Source organism: Hippocampus zosterae, chromosome 5 (genome assembly GCF_025434085.1).
Source record: "Hippocampus zosterae strain Florida chromosome 5, ASM2543408v3, whole genome shotgun sequence".
Classification (NCBI taxonomy): domain Eukaryota; kingdom Metazoa; phylum Chordata; class Actinopteri; order Syngnathiformes; family Syngnathidae; genus Hippocampus; species Hippocampus zosterae.
In genome coordinates, this window is record NC_067455.1 from 11,897,500 (window position 1) to 11,913,609 (window position 16,110).

Genomic DNA, 16,110 nt, shown 5'->3' on the forward strand with positions numbered 1-16,110 from the left:
GCAAACAACAGGACTGCTGACTGCTGGTTTTTGAGGATGGCAAGCTTACATAAGTGAAAACACCTTAAATTGAAGCACATCTTTCTTTCCTTATTTGACTTTTTCCCAGAAATGTAAAAAATCCACTTGCAAAATGTAATTCAATGTTTTTACATGACACCCTAGAGAAGTCAAAGGTCTATTGTTGTACCTGGGCAGGCAGTGAATGAGTTTTTAATATAGTAATCTTTGGTACACAAGAATCCTACTGATGTGCCTATGAAAGGACATTCCAACATAGAACATACATCCGTCAATTTTCAAATGCTTCTCTAGTCCAGAATCAAAGCTGAGCTGGATCCCATACCATCTGACTTTGGGCGAAAAGCAGGGTGCATGCTGGACTGGGCGCAAGCCATTCATAGGGCATACGTTGACAAACAACCAATTCATACATTCAGAAATAAGGGCAATTGGAAGTCTCTTCTGCCTTTGAAGGCAGACGTGGTAGCCAAATGCTTACCACGCTTGAATACAGATTTTAAAGTTGAAATTGCTTAAGCGTCACTGACTACAGGCTCTGTCTTGATAAATGAACAAATTGAATCAAACAAAGACAACAATTAATACTACCACAGCCCAGTCATCAGTGTTAGTCCAGCCGCAGTGACGTTTCTTAAATTCTAAGAACAGACTGTTTAGCAAACTAGAATTATTTGCACTCTTCCCTTGGATGCCTCCAAACAGTAAAATCCATTCCAACCCCATTGTTTCAAGACAAAGCAATTAAACAACATAACTTCATCAATTCAAATATATGACCTATAAAGCTCAAGATTTAAAAAAAAAATCATAACCAAAGATAATTTAAAACATATCACCCGTTTAAAGAAAGTTAGTGTAGAAAATATACACGGACAGAAAGATATGTTGAATGTTAGCCTCAAATATTTGCCCACTCTCTCCAGCCACCCACTCACCTACAATCTCTCCCACCTCATCCATTCTCGCTCTCCCAATGGTGATGAAAACTGACTTGGAATTCCCACAGCCAAGGATAAACACATAGTCCTATGACGGGCACCACATGCTTTTTTGCCCCCCCATCATCTGTTTATTTTCTCAATTACACAATGGGTGAGTCTGTGTCAGCAACTCTGGGGTTTCGCTCCGGTAAGAGAGTGGAGGAGGAGGATTGCTGGGGGAGGGATGGGGTGGTCGGGGGGCAATATTGTGTCTTCACGCCACTGATAAACGCTTCTGTAATCAGCGTGGTAGATGGGACAACGGATGGCCAACTTGCTGACTACTCATAAAGAAACTCATGCTCAGGACCTGCACCTGATTCATCTTCAGAGGTTATTGTGCCAGAAGAGTGTGACCAATGTGACAGAGGATTACTCACTGATGTTACAATGATTCACTGCTGCGTGCTGTTGTTGAATTTTACCATCAAGTGAAACAGAGGTAAAGCCCTTTGTTTGGCTGTTAACCTAGCAATTAGTAGCCTTTGCAAGACAACAGATCTGGAATCCACACAAATCCACTTTGAAATCGCAACAAGCACAAAAGAATTACGGTACCCCCAGGATCCTTCCCAGTAGTTCAGTACATGAGTGATGTCATGCAAATTTGAAAGTAAAACTAAAAACTGAAACATAGAGTCAAAACACAACTAACTAAATAGAATGAAAAGTATCACCAGTTGATTTTTCATGATTTTATGAATTTCTTGAGTGGTTTCTTTTGGGCATGACTTCGCCAGCAGATGAATCTATAATACATGTCGACCCAAATAAAGACAAAGACGGTCACAAATGCTCAGTGATATTAGTAAGTAGTCAACATTGCTGCACCAATTGTGTTTAAATATACTTCGCTTCAAGGGTTATAACACCACAACATCAATGCTAGTTTTCTTAGCCAATTAGCGGTTTGGATTGGGTGCTAGCGTTACGCTAGCGGCTCCTCTCCAGACAAATTTTGGGTGTCATGGTAATACAAAATTTCTAATTCTCTTTGTATTATGTTAATTTTTTTCAGGAAACCTTAAGTCGGTGCGGGAATAAACAACTTAAAGTAAACACTTAGCCCCATTTGTTCACCATCTGACAAACCTCTGATTGTTGTGAAGTTCGATGCCACCATTGAGTAGTCGTAATAGACATTTTTTATTCCACACAGACACAAAACTCATCTCAGCAACGGGTCATATCTCAACAGACCCATAAGTCAAGTCATTCATAAATCGCGTTACTCCTGTACACTTACAATTGTGATCAAGCCAATAGGACAGCCATCATTTTCCAAATCAAAAGAATGAACACAGCAATATAATTGAAACAAGGACAGACGAAATGAGTTAAATTGCAAACCTTAGGCTGACTCCGGTCATTTGTCTGTTTCATTAATTGCAACAGTCTGTGCGGTACATTTAGATGGACACTTGCACATGCTCACATTTGAAAAGCTCGACGGATGACTAGCACTGAAATAAGACCTTTTTTTGTGAAATACTAGTTTACATATTTCTTCTAACTAATAAATAATATCCTAATGCTACAGTGAAACCGTTACACCAGTTGAATTTAATTAGCCACATGCCTCTGTGAGTGATCCGATGTGGGTTTTTTTTAAACTTTAATCCCTTTTTGTGGATCTGTTTAAAAAAAAAAGGGAGCTTCCACATGTGGGGATAACCACTGCTTTTTCATGGTGTAAACTCAGGGAAGTCAGATCAGTCTGGCAAAGCAAGACCAAGAATATGACAGGCTGCCTGATTTTACTGAAGCACAGAGGGAGCCTGTGTTCTGTCTAGACCAAGCCAGGAAAGTTGTCTGAGGGCACACGCGGGCAAATATTGACCTTCAATTACCTGAAAAAGCCGCCCTCACTTTGGGGTAGCAATATGGACACATCAGCAAAAACATCATATGCATTTAATGTATATAAACATGTTGGGCCATACCTGTGAAGTGTACATAAACAGACGTAGTACAGTAAATACGTCTCATGGTGTGAAGTGACATCAAATGGAAAAGAACACCATGTCTCATGAAAGGACTTACTGTATATCTGGGAAAATCATCCCAGTTTCACAAGAGACACGATACCACAAGAAAACGGAAACATCTGAAGGAAATCTAATGGGTTTTGACCTTTGGTAGGATGAAAAGTAAGCAACCTTACCGAGTGACGGTCAACCACGCTTGTGCATAATTAACAGCTTCTAAAATGAGGCGTTCTTTAAATGACCTGAACTGACAAAGTAAGGCGAAGCTTGCCAACAAAAGACACTGCAGTATGGAACAAATACATGCAGGCCATCCACAATCACACCTCACATGCCAGACTCCTAATGGGTTTCCTAATGTCTTTTGCGCATTTTATATCTGGATTATTTCATGTTACGTGAAATTACATGTATGACCCAAACACTGAGCTATGACCTTTCATTTCACAGCAACCCCGGGGACAGAGAGAGACTGGACACAAAGGAACGGATTAGTTAAGAATTCTTTTTGTGGAATTTATCCTTCATTGTCTTGCAGGAAATGAGGTGGCAACCAGCACAGGAGCTGTTGATTCAGCGTCAATCATTTCGCTGTCAAAAGAAGGACAGCATGATGTCAGCTATGGGAAGTTGAGTAACATCAAAGCAGACCTGAAAGTTGCATCTATCGAATATTTTCGTACTCGGATATACTACTAAAAAATATATTCAATAATCAAGTGCTTGGATAGAATAAAAATATATACGTTTGTTTTTGGTTCAAGAATTTAAAAATCCACAACAGAAAAAAAAGGTTTCACTTAATGAATGACCAATTGTTTTTTATTTTTAGAACTTTTGTTTTTCCTAAATTCAAACCGTGCAAAGCAGCAAACTTTATTTTATTCTCTCAAAACAGTAAAAAAGATTCTGGGTGCAAACTGCCATTTGAAAAGAAGTCAAGTTATATCGGGCAATTGCTAAGTGGCTAGCAGTTCGCTACTATCCATACAGCCATATAAGACAATGTCAATGTAATGAATTAAATTTTTTTTTAGCTTCCTTAATTAGCATTTGAAAATTATTTCAGGATGACATGTTGATGTTGGCGGCATAAATTTGTGTGAGCAATGAAACTTGGCTCCACCTATCAAGCCTCCAGCCGGAAAGATGAACAACTTCAAAATAAAGGCATACAAAGTCACTGATGTCTGTGTATTGAGGTATTTGGGACAATTTATTTTGAAATTGTCTTCTTACCATCTTGACATGTATGCCAGGAACGATTGACTTGTCTTGTCTCTCCGAGGTGCTCACCAATCAAGTGGGTACCCGAGGCAAAAAAAAAATTCTATATTTTTTTTCCTTTTACGCTAACTACTTGAGGACTCTTTACACAACCCAAAAGGACTTTTTCAGGATGCAGTGTTCTGTTCCATTTGATACTGGAGTGGAAACAGAAGTTCAGTGTCACATGCCATAAGTAATGCAAATTTTAAAAAACATTTTTTACCATAGTTGAAGAAGGGAATTCCCATCCCTAATGAAACCAGCAAAGACAAAATAACTTACAAGAATCCTGCTCTGACATCCCCAAGCTAAGAATCACTGCACCTTAGTCACAAGCCGAGAGGGGAATTTTGGGTGATATGAGCGAGATGTGCTCATCAAAAGCGCACCAGGCCTGGAAGGACTTTCCCAAAAGCCCCCTCTTAGATTCCCGCATACAATAAATCCCCCTGCAATCCTCAGGTCTTGTTCCTGTGGGGACGTCTTAAAGTATATGCTGAGACAAAGAAAGAGGTGAGTGCGGGTGCCGCATCTCCCACACTCCCACATTCACTCATCTATATGCATTATCAGCTGCAATTAGTGTAAGTGTGGTTGCAAACCTGATGTAACAAAGCAGAGAAAACAGTATTTGGAAGAGATCCATCAAGCAAGTGGTGAAATGCAATCCCTCCGCTGCATTACTTATCAATATACACAGACATACCAGCGTGCATCTTCATTTCTCATCACAGACTCTCCATGGAAGAATGTTTTACTACACTGTTCACTTCAGAATTTCATAACTGTTAAGCTACAAAACATGGACTTAAACGCGGAAGCACAATTAATTAAGGGTTGAGCGAGAGCTGTGGTTTTCAAAATGTGACCCGCTTTGTTCAATGAAAGACAATAGATTTATTAATGATCCATCCGTCATCCATTTTCTAATCCGCGTATCCTCACGAGGGTCACGGGTGTGCTGGAGCCTATTTCAGCTGTCATCGGGCAGTAGGCTGGGTACAACGTGAACTCGTTACCAGCCAATCACAAGGCAAACACAGACGAACAACCTTTCGCGCCCACACTCACACCTAGGGACAATTTAGAGCGTCCTATCAGGATCACACCAAATAATAATAATCACACCAAAGGACAATTTAGGGTGCTCCATTAACCTGCCATTCATGTTTTTGGAATGCGGGAGGAAACCGGAGTACCCGGAGAAAACCCACGCTGGTACGGGGAGAACATGCAAACTCCACACAGGAAGGCTGGACCCGGAATCGAACCCTACACCTCTGTACTGTGAGGCAAACGTGCTCACCATTCGATCAACGTGCTGCCTATATTAATCATTATTTATTAATTATTATAATGAGAAATGACACGAAACGTCCCATTTCCACTTTGTGAATATGTATGTACTGGCCATGTGTCCAAATACGTTTGTCCACACAGTGTACTGCGTCTTCCATGATCACGTCCCCCCCACTTACAACAATGAAATTCTGACCAAGCCCTTCTCTTACATACCTGTGGTGTACAGGCACAAAAGCATACAATCACGCTATTACACAACACTCGCCACTGTGGAAAGTCAACACGCACAAAATAAGACCACTGTTGATACACAGGGGAGATTATAACATCAGCTGTATGGAGAAGAAGCAGACACATTGTGTGTTGGCGAAAATACCAAGACACTCGGAGCCATAACATCACGCTGTCTGATCAACTTATTTGGAGCAATGGACAAAAGTCAACCCTCAAGTTTGCAACAGCACAGATGCAGGTAATGATTAACCCTAATGAAGGGACGTTCTCAATGAGTCACTCCTGCCAGTCCTCTTTAAGCGCAGCCCGCGCTGCCTATCTCCTTGTCCACACAAGATTACATAAGTCAGGCTGGCACATATGAGGAAGCCACACTAGCACATATACTGTATAGTCATGTCCCCCATTTCAATTGTGAGAGGTTAACATGAGGTCAGGACAAGCACACACTGACCCCAATCATGCAAATGTCGGACTTAATGTTTACTGTATGTGGGCCAACGTGACAGATTTTGTTGGAAATGTGATTCAAATATGACAATAACACTAACTAAATAACATAAAACAGTATTGATCTAAATTCAATGTGGAACTGGTTGACTGGTTCAAGTCAACATTTCAGCATCAACATCAAACATTATTATTTTATTTCAGGGCTGGGTGATTTGGGGGGGAAAAAAAGAATCATGATTATTTTGATTAATACAGAAATCATGATTGGTTAACGCATTTAATTATTCATTGATGTCAAAATGTATCACTTATTCCACTCCCGAATCTCAAATTTCAACAAGGGCGTCAATGAACAGTTTGGAGCATGCTAGTTGATACAGCAACACGGTGCGGTGCGTTCTGGGTGCATTCACAGCATAGGAACTTGCATAAACTCACTGAACCGTTCGGTACATTAATCATTTTACTTTGATTATTTGATTTTTTGTTTTTAGGACTGCGAAAATCCCAAATCAAAAGCTCAATAACAATTAATTGCCTAGCCCTACACTGTACACTTAATATGAATTGATTTAATCCATCGTTGAATGAGAAGTTAAAAACCCGTCCCTTGGACATACTGTACATGAAAAGATTTTTCTTGAAGCAAACCGCTGTCACAGTTGTTGCTTGTTGTCCTAAAGAAAACAAAAATGTCTTGCATGCTCACACACGCAAACATTCAGTGCTTTGAGGAATCTGTCAAGCAGGCCAGACCGTTACTGAACACTCATGCTCACTTTTTTCTTCAGTATCACAGACACGACGCCATCTGTTTCACACCCTGGGGGGGGGGGGGGGGGGGGTGACATTAACCCATCTCCATGTCAAGAAAAAAAAATGCGCATTAGCTCCTGATCTTTCCATCAGCGGTTATCATAGCATGTTTTCTGTCGGAGAAGGATAGGTCTGAAGGGGCAGCAACTCCACACGACCTCTCTAGCGTTGGCATCGGGTGCGCTTATATCAACACGTTGCCACCTGCAAGGCTGAGTCAGCGTGGTGGATGAGTGAGCGGATGCCAGGTGAAAGAAGGAATTGAGTGCGCAGAGTGTTGCTGTGTTAATTGGCAGAAAAGTGCCCTTTTCCATCTTAAGTGTTGCGCCAGTGGGAGGCATGGAGGAACACACGCAGACTGGCCGCGCACACACTGACTCAAGTCTCTCGTAATATTACTGCGGTGTGTTTTCACTTTCATTGTGTCTGAACAAATTCATTGGCCAAGTATGCTAGATACTTAATACAAGTACTTAATGTCATAAATGTCCTTCATAAATATTTTGCAGAATTGTTTGATTGTGGTCAGCTACAAGAATGATCCTTGGTGTATTGTGCCTTGTGCCAGCCGAAAAACTACAGTACCTGTTTCTTGGAATTTCAAAACATTCCATCTGCTCTGAAAAAGCAGATATGACTGAGGTGTATTTTTTCAGTTGCTATCATTAGCTATCGTAGCATTTGTTTCTTTTTTTTTTTTTTAACTCGGCACAATCAGTTCTTCTACTCTTACAAGTACAGTAGGTGTCTATTTTAAAGTGTCTTTACCTATAACGATGGAGTGTGAATACTTTTTGCCTGGCTGTTCCGATGGCACGCTGGCAGTGGACGGGAGGAGCATTTCATTGCCACAACTATCACATTCGCCTGCTCCTTATGAATTTTTTTTTTCAAAAAATTTCCCACATGACTTCACACTCATAAACGATCACTGCTTAGTGATGCGCTGATAAGAGACGGAAGGAGCAAGCTATGCTAAGATAAGTTAGCTCGAGAGGCTTCAGCTTGCGCAGATCCAAGTTTAGTGGAAGATGCTTTGTTCCAGTAAAGTAGTAGTTTACTAGTTTACTGAAAAAGTATCACACCCTGAGTTGCGCTTTGTGAAAGGAATGAAAGAGGGGCACTTACACAAGCGTCATTTGTCAAATTAATATAAAGCTGAGTAGTGTACAAACCCCATAGAGTACATTCTAACTAGCAATAGTAGGATATATTACATTAGCTAATGATTCTCGTGTGGCCATTTTCTCGCAAGCTACTCCCAAGCTACCACAGCTCCGCTTTGCAGTAATTACACATAACTTTATTTTCGTCCTATTTTAATTTAAGGCGACCACAAACCATGGCCATCTTTTGTCCATCTCTGTATTGCTCACTAGCAGCCATGGCACTGAATTGCAGAACATGCGTCTGCAAAAAAAGGTCCATGAAGCAAACGTGACCAGGACCAAACATGGTTCAGGGCGGCACAAATATGTTTATAAAATTATTACATACTCGCTAGACTCACTACTTGCTACAGAATATCGGAATAGAAGGTAGTTTTTTTAAAAGGAATACAAATGTAACAGTATTTATATTTCCATTATTTTCTAAAATTATAAAATCATTTGTTTTCCCAACTACTTTACAATCAGGTGAAGCCAACCAACATACAGAAAGGGACTGGGCTGTGATTTTCAGTCCTTAAGTCCTTACTTAACTACTGCAGCCACCAATTTGTGTGTGGGCAAAAGCCAAAGCTTGTCAAAAAATCTGTTTTTAAAAATATCCATGTTCCTGTGGACAATGCGGAAACCAAAAATGCCGATAATGGTTCCAGCACCTCCTGGATGTTTTGAGGATCTACTGCATTATGATGTCAATTTTCTCCCCCCCATAAAAAAAAAAGTACACAGTGCAGCCCACTCCTTGGGCGCCTGCTGAGTTAGCGCCTTTCTTCAGCCGGCACCACAAGTGGTCTCCATCCAGACAAGAGCGACGCACCGTGAGCCTGCTGCTTTGTGCTGATTCAATAAGAAATAATTGCATATTGGCCTTTCTCCACTCATCCCCCTTCACCGCTGTGGCCTGATACTGTACTGTATTTCTGTGCAGTCATTTACAGAACAGAGCTGAGGAGGTACGCCGCAGCAGAGCCCCAAGGGCTGGATTTTACACAAAAATGCTTGGGACTGCATGTGTAGCTGCTTATAGACATGTGGAAATAATTGTTGGTTGTACTTACATTAAAGCAAGAAAAACCTGCAACCAAATGAAACAAGTGGGCCTATTGATTGGTATTGGTTCCTGGTATTGGCGGCCTTTTGAGAATTGATACCTTGAAATACCGATACCTGGCATTACTGACCCATCCAAAAAAATAACAAAATAAAATATTCAGTTAAAAGATAAAGATAAAACAACTGGAAAAAATGTGACTGGACAAGTGTGCACAAAAGTATGGTATTATTTTATTCTCTCAAAACAGTCAAAAGGATTATGGGCCCAAAGTGCCATTTGAAAGGTAGTCAGTAACCTTGATTCACAGAAATGTGAACTCTTATGCTAGAGTCAGTGAAACTGCAAAAATGACACAATGAATTGCGAAATATTAAAAAAAAAATGTTTAAACTAACTGGATAATGGATGTATTATATGGATTAAAATATACTGGATTTTAGACCTTAATCTAATTTGTGCTCTGAATTTTGGATTTTATTCCCCTTACTAGTAGGACAACAAACTATAGATATTGGGTAACGCTGTCCAGCTTCAACAAAATACCAGCTTTAGCAATACAAAGCTAGCAATAGCACTGTAGACTAGCCGATGTTAGCCAGGGCTGCTATGTTGGTAGCTTGATTTATTCATAATGACATTCATATGAAGTTTTTTGGGGGGAATGTAAATTAAATTGACAATCAGAAAGATGTGATGACTTGTGCATTGTTTCTGAAATCTCTCCGCTGCCTGAGATTCCTTCGCTCTGCTTTCTACGCTTATGCTCGGTTATTCCCAAATAGTTTAAGCAATGCTCCTAGACCCCAAGCTATCTGTCCAGCACGAGGCGATGAGGGTATGCCGGTGACCTGCTCTAAGCGTGCTTGTGAGTTTACAGCAAATGATTGACACCTCATTTGTCACGCTTCCGGTCTGTGATAAGATGTTCTTTGTCGGGCGTGGCACTTTCTGCAAACTGCCCCCTTTAATTTGGAGTATTATTTGGGCAGTGATTCACAACCACTCTCTGATGAGAGATCCTGAGGTATGTTACAGGAAAATTATTATCAGGTGGTCCAAAAATGTTTATTCACTACAACAAATGTATGTTTTCATGTAACTAAACGGCGGTGTACTGTGCCAGGCAGAATGTATAAATATTGTTGCTTTATTAGTTGTACTACAGCAAACAATAAAGTTGACCTGCCCTGAGGAGACCCCATCAGTCATCCACCTGTTATCTGTACAGATGTTCCTCTCAAATAAGAGCTCATGTTTTAAAGGAGAGCCCCTCACGTGGCTCACATCTCAGCCAAATCTATTAACATAATCCAGCGAGAATAAACCTGTAGCGTTGAGTAAAGCCGAGCTCACAATCATTTGGGAAGCTAAAGTATGATGTCATCCAGTAGAAATGTGCCATGTGGAAGTGTAGTCCCCAACAAATACATTTAGTGATTTACATTTTAGATGTATCCTGCATGCATGCTGGTCAATTTAGGATTATTCAATTGCGAAAGGGGGTGGGGGGTCCCCCAATATGGTGCAAACATAAGGGTGGAAGCAGTTTGGATCGCCTCACCAAAATTCTAAATGCCTGTTCTCGTAAAAAGCACGATCATCATTTCATGTTTCACATCGCGTTTCGCGTACAAGGTAACCAGCGAACCAACTTCACGTCACTGCCCGCATGTGGAAGCGTCAACGTCATTCTGTCGCTAACTTCACCCACCGTGACAAACCGCTGCCATACTCACAACAAAAGCCACACACAAACCGCGTTAGCCGGGTTTATATTTACCAGTTTGCTACTGTACGAGCGCTGCAGCCATTTATCTAGTGACGAACGGACCAGCGGTCCGCATTTCCTGGATTGTGATGCGCCGGATGGAGCCGCTCTCCGAGTCCGTGGGTCCTGGGGAGGGAGGGAGGGTAGAGGGGCGTTAGGGGGCTTCCCGCCGCGGTGTCAGAGCGGACAGCCGGTCCACATTCAGCTGACCGCCACAACAAAACAACATCACGTAGAACACACTCCACTGCTCCGCACCACCCCGCACGGCAGGTCCGGTGGGCACCGCCCCCTCTCAGTCTCCTCCAGTGGGCCGGCTTCCTACCGCCCACCTCATGAATATTCATGAGCAGAACAGCGCAGCCACTGGCAAATGTATCGAGAGGCACTCCCCGATAAAAACTGTACTGTTAGTTTTCATTCTCTACCGCTGGAGCTGCTGGAAGGTTCATGTGAAGCGTATATGTATGAATTCCCAACTATCCGTCTATCTAAAAATATGTAATAAGTAAAAATGTTTATTATCGTCTTAAATGTATATATACGGCGGCCTGGTAGTCCAGTGGTTAGCACGTCGGCTTCACAGTGCAGAGGTACCGGGTTCGATTCCAGCTCCGGCCTCCCTGTGTGGAGTTTGCATGTTCTCCCCGGGCCTGCGTGGGTTTTCTCCGGGTGCTCCGGTTTCCTCCCACATTCCAAAAAAAACATGCGTGGCAGGCTGATTGAACACTCTAAATTGTCCCTAGGTGTGAGTGTGAGCGTGGATGGTTGTTCGTCTATGTGTGCCCTGCGATTGGCTGGCAACCGATTCAGGGTGTCCCCCGCCTACTGCCCGGAGACGGCTGGGATGGGCTCCAGCACCCCCCGCGACCCTAGTGAGGATCAAGCGGTACGGAAGATGAATGAATGAATGTATATATACTGTACTGTACTTCAAACGATGACCCCAAAGCACCTGGAGACCTGTAGTCACAATATAGCAATTCAAACTGATCTTTCAATATTTTCCTTAGAGATACATGGATGATTTGATTTTGAAAAAAATGCCCCGTAACATGTATAGTATCTCACCAGTTTGTTTGCTGGGGTTCTTTTTCAGGAGAGCAAAATCCTACACACGTGGCTAAAACGTACCTTTCACACTCCTCAATTAATTAAAAAATGGGGGGGGGGGTTAGCAGTGTCTTCTCCCCATTGATTAATATATATTCGTAATCACATAATTTACTGTAATTTGAACTTTTTTTTTTAATTTCGGAGGTGTGTTAAACTGTGAGCCAATCGCATTAATCAGTACCCAATAAGTAGTTTTCACTTCAAAAGGGAGACACCGTGGGGTTTCCTGGGTTAAATGCGTTGTGTGCAGCTTTTCAAACTTGTTTTGTATTTGAGTGAAGCCCCCTGTCGGATTTTAGAGAACTGCATCTAGTAGTCGTTTACCTCAGACGACCCTTGAAATGCTTGAAAATTCAAACCTATTATACACGAGCATGCCACTGAATCGCGGTGTTTGTTGTGAAAATAGAATGACAATACATAAAAAATAAATAAAATTTAAAAAGAATTGTACTCCCAATAGTCCATACGAATGATTTGTTTGGATTGACTTATTGCAAGTCCCACAGTCCAACTGCCTCAAACCGAAGGTCTGTTTGGTTTTCATAACAACCACTTCAATGACCGAATGTAGCACCTCGTTCAATAATGGGTTAACCACAACGGCCTAAATTTACAGTGCATTGAATGTTAATATAATAAAACAGCCACTTCTTTTATGGTCAGCACCACCTGTTCATCTGCTCTCTCTTTATTCCTGGTGTTGAGAAGAGCAGCATGGTAAGCAAGGATGGAAAAGTGTGAGGGTAGGGTAGTTTTTGTTTTTTTTTAAATAGCAGAGCAAAAAGGAAAAATGTGTGGGAGGAAGTGAGAGACAAGAGGAGGCGATGGGAGGCGTGCAGGAAGACGCAGCGGCATGAGCGTTCCCAACTGCATGCTACAATATGACTCTGACAGGCTTATGTAACCAGACTGGCCTGGCATTTGGCTCACAGCAGACGCCGACTGCACTGACTTACATAACTGCATCAGCTGCACCTCTGAACTGGGGGTGGTGGGGGGGTTGGTAGGGGATGGTAGCATGCATGCATACTGGAGAGTCCCACAAGCACTTAGTGTGCAGTCTGGGATTAGCAAATTAAAGTCAAATGACAAACAAACTCAGAAGTTGAAAGGAAGTTCTTTATGTTATTCACTTGTCAATCAATGGAGGGAAAGCTGTCAGTGAAGGTTCACCTTCCATCAACCTTTGTTCGATTCCGCATTAATGTTTGACAAAAGCTTCCAGGGCACATGTAGGACGTCATCTATGCACCCCTCCACAATTTTGTCTATCATATTGGCCAGTCAGTTTACCATTCTTAGATTCCATTCTAGCTTAATGTTTGATAAAAATCCTCCAAGACACTTGCTGGGAGTCAGCCATTTTTCTCTTTGTCCGTCTGTCCGCCATTCGCTCTACAATGAGCATCCAATTTTCTACTGCATGACTACAGTGTACATTTGAAATGATCGGTGGAATCAAACCATTTTTTGGGAGGTTACGGTATTTTTGTTGGAAAATACTTTATTACACGCCTGTGCATGTTGCTATGAAGTTTAAACATTGTGCAGCCCGCTTTTATTGTCCAGAAACAAACTCCTATGCACTTGTATAGCCACACCAGTACATCAGATCGGGGATGCCCAACGCTTTCTATGAAGTAGCACTATTTTAAAATCACAGCCAGAAACAGAGCTGCCTGACATTTTCGTTGTAATGAGCGAAGATTGAGGTCAGAGTAAACCCCAGCATAAAGTGGATGTACGAGTAATAATCCCAGGATACGTAACCAAGCACGGTTGCAGTGCTACACTAAGTGGTTCATTATCAGAACATTGCGGCTTCTGATATCATGTTACAGCGACAAATTGCATCAGATGATAACTGGGGAAACAAAGGTGGCATATATGACAGCAGAGTCAACGGCCAAAGCAAATGACTTCAATCTTTCCTGGGAGAATGACTGCGCTCACATTTGTAGATGTGGTGATAACAATGGAAATAAAAGTCTAATTTATGACATTGAGATAATTCGTCCTGGATGCTGCTGGCTCTCCTCACGGGCTCTTACATTTCGAAGAGCGCAAAGAATTATCGAAGCTCGAAAAACTCATACTGTTTTGATTACAAAATGAGAAATGAAGAAATTAGCGAGGAGAGTTTTGTGAAGCTCAGACAGTAGCTAGAATGTGACTTGAATGTTTTCTTTGTCTCTCCTGGGGTGATTCCACTGGTTTGTTTACACCAGGGGTGTCAAACTCAGGTCATGGAGGGCCGCTGTCCTGCATGTTTTCCAAGTCTCCCTGTTGCAACACGCCTGATTCAAATGAACAGGTTCAATGTCAGGCTTGCTGATGATCTGATCATTTGAATCAGGTGTGTTGCAACAGGGAGACTTGGAAAACATGCAGGACAGCGGCCCTCCAGGACCCGAGTTTGACACCCCTGGTTTACACCAATGTCAGTTTGTTTCCGTGATGACTGCAGAAGACACAACAGAGGGTCCAACCCAGGGTTCCCGGAGCAGCGTACAACCAGTGTGAATGAAGCGCACTGTTGAAAGGGGACAAGACAGGATTTTTAAGTCTGAAAAACACGGGACTGTTCCTGCTTCACAGCCAGCCACTGCAAGGTCATGGAGTGAAGCGTTCCAGCGCAATGTGCAGACGAGCAACTATATAACCTCAAAGTTTTTATACATTCATGATTGAAATGATCATTTTTACAATTCCAGTTCATACTCAAGGGTGCTTTGTGATGTCTATATTTACCTTTGAATGTTTCTGCTCATTATTATGAAGTCAGTTTTGTATGTATTCAATTTTAAATTGAAAGTGCTCTATAAATACAGCTGACTTGGGTTAAATGACATTGTACTTAACATGCATTTCATTTGGTAGATCATCCAATGAGATCCAGCTGTGTGACAATGTCAACCTTTTTAATAATGATCTATTGAATCTAATATTTTGACTCATGAAGCTGAATATTTGCAAATGGTTCACTATGTGGTCGCTAAATTCCACACCACTGCAATAAACACCCACAATCATCAAGTGAAGATGTTGTGATTCAACTATTATTTGGTGCTGCTACATTATTTTGACCTAACTGTATGCTGACAGTAACATTGGTTACAGTCTGACAGCGCCACTATTCAGGACATACGTGGATTAGGTTGAGTGGCGGGTGGTGCTGCTGAGAGTTGCTGGGAAGTCAACCTGCAGAACAGTGTGTCATGTGCAACTCCTGACATTGCCAAGTGCACTGGGCCACGAGTATGGCAGCCAGAACCAACAGGAACCTTCCTCACAGCCAGACAAGAAGGAAATAACACCATGGAGGCTGAAAGCACTGCCCGACAGTACTTGACTGTAGTTAGCAAAGGAAGCCAAGCGTTGAACTCATTCATAGTCGAGGTGATGGGGAAATGTGGTCAGAAAGTACATTAAAAAAAGTCTGCCCACTGAATATACATTTTCAGATCCAAATATGAGAACCATACTGAGCGTCACCCAGAACATGCAAGTTTCATGTAAGGCCCAATGTGGCCCAAACTTTGTACATCACCTCAATGGAAAGCGAATATATTTGCATCACCTCAACAGCATAGATACGTTTTTGGTACAATCAATTGTACCCACGGGTGAATCACTGGTAGAGAAGAACTGGATCTAAACACATCCGCAACTGTACTGACCTCCAATCCTTCAAATCATCCCTAAAAACTCACCTGTTCCGCTATGCTTTTAATACCTTTTAATCTTTTTTACCAATTTTTCTTTTGTTCATCCAAATGAACTTTTGTAAATTATGTATGCTTGTTTTAAATGCACATTTTTATCCTGTGTTTTTATGCTCTTGTAAAGTGTCTTTGAGTGAGATGAAAAGCGCTTTCAAATAAAATGTATTATTATTAAAAGCTAAACCACGAATAAAAGGAGCGCAACACCA

General features: G+C 41.7%; 1 protein-coding gene across 4 annotated transcripts in view; it reads right to left on the minus strand.

Moving 5' to 3' along the window:
- The window catches only part of LOC127600719 (transcription factor HIVEP3), a 53,576-nt gene extending 42,235 nt beyond the window's left edge, over positions 1-11,341 (minus strand). For all 4 annotated transcript variants that reach the window (XM_052065431.1, XM_052065430.1, XM_052065428.1 and 1 more), the window contains exon 1: positions 11,070-11,341. The gene's annotated coding sequence lies outside the window, so the exon portion shown is untranslated. The remainder of the gene's footprint in view (positions 1-11,069) is intronic.
- Positions 11,342-16,110: the final 4,769 nt, after the last annotated feature.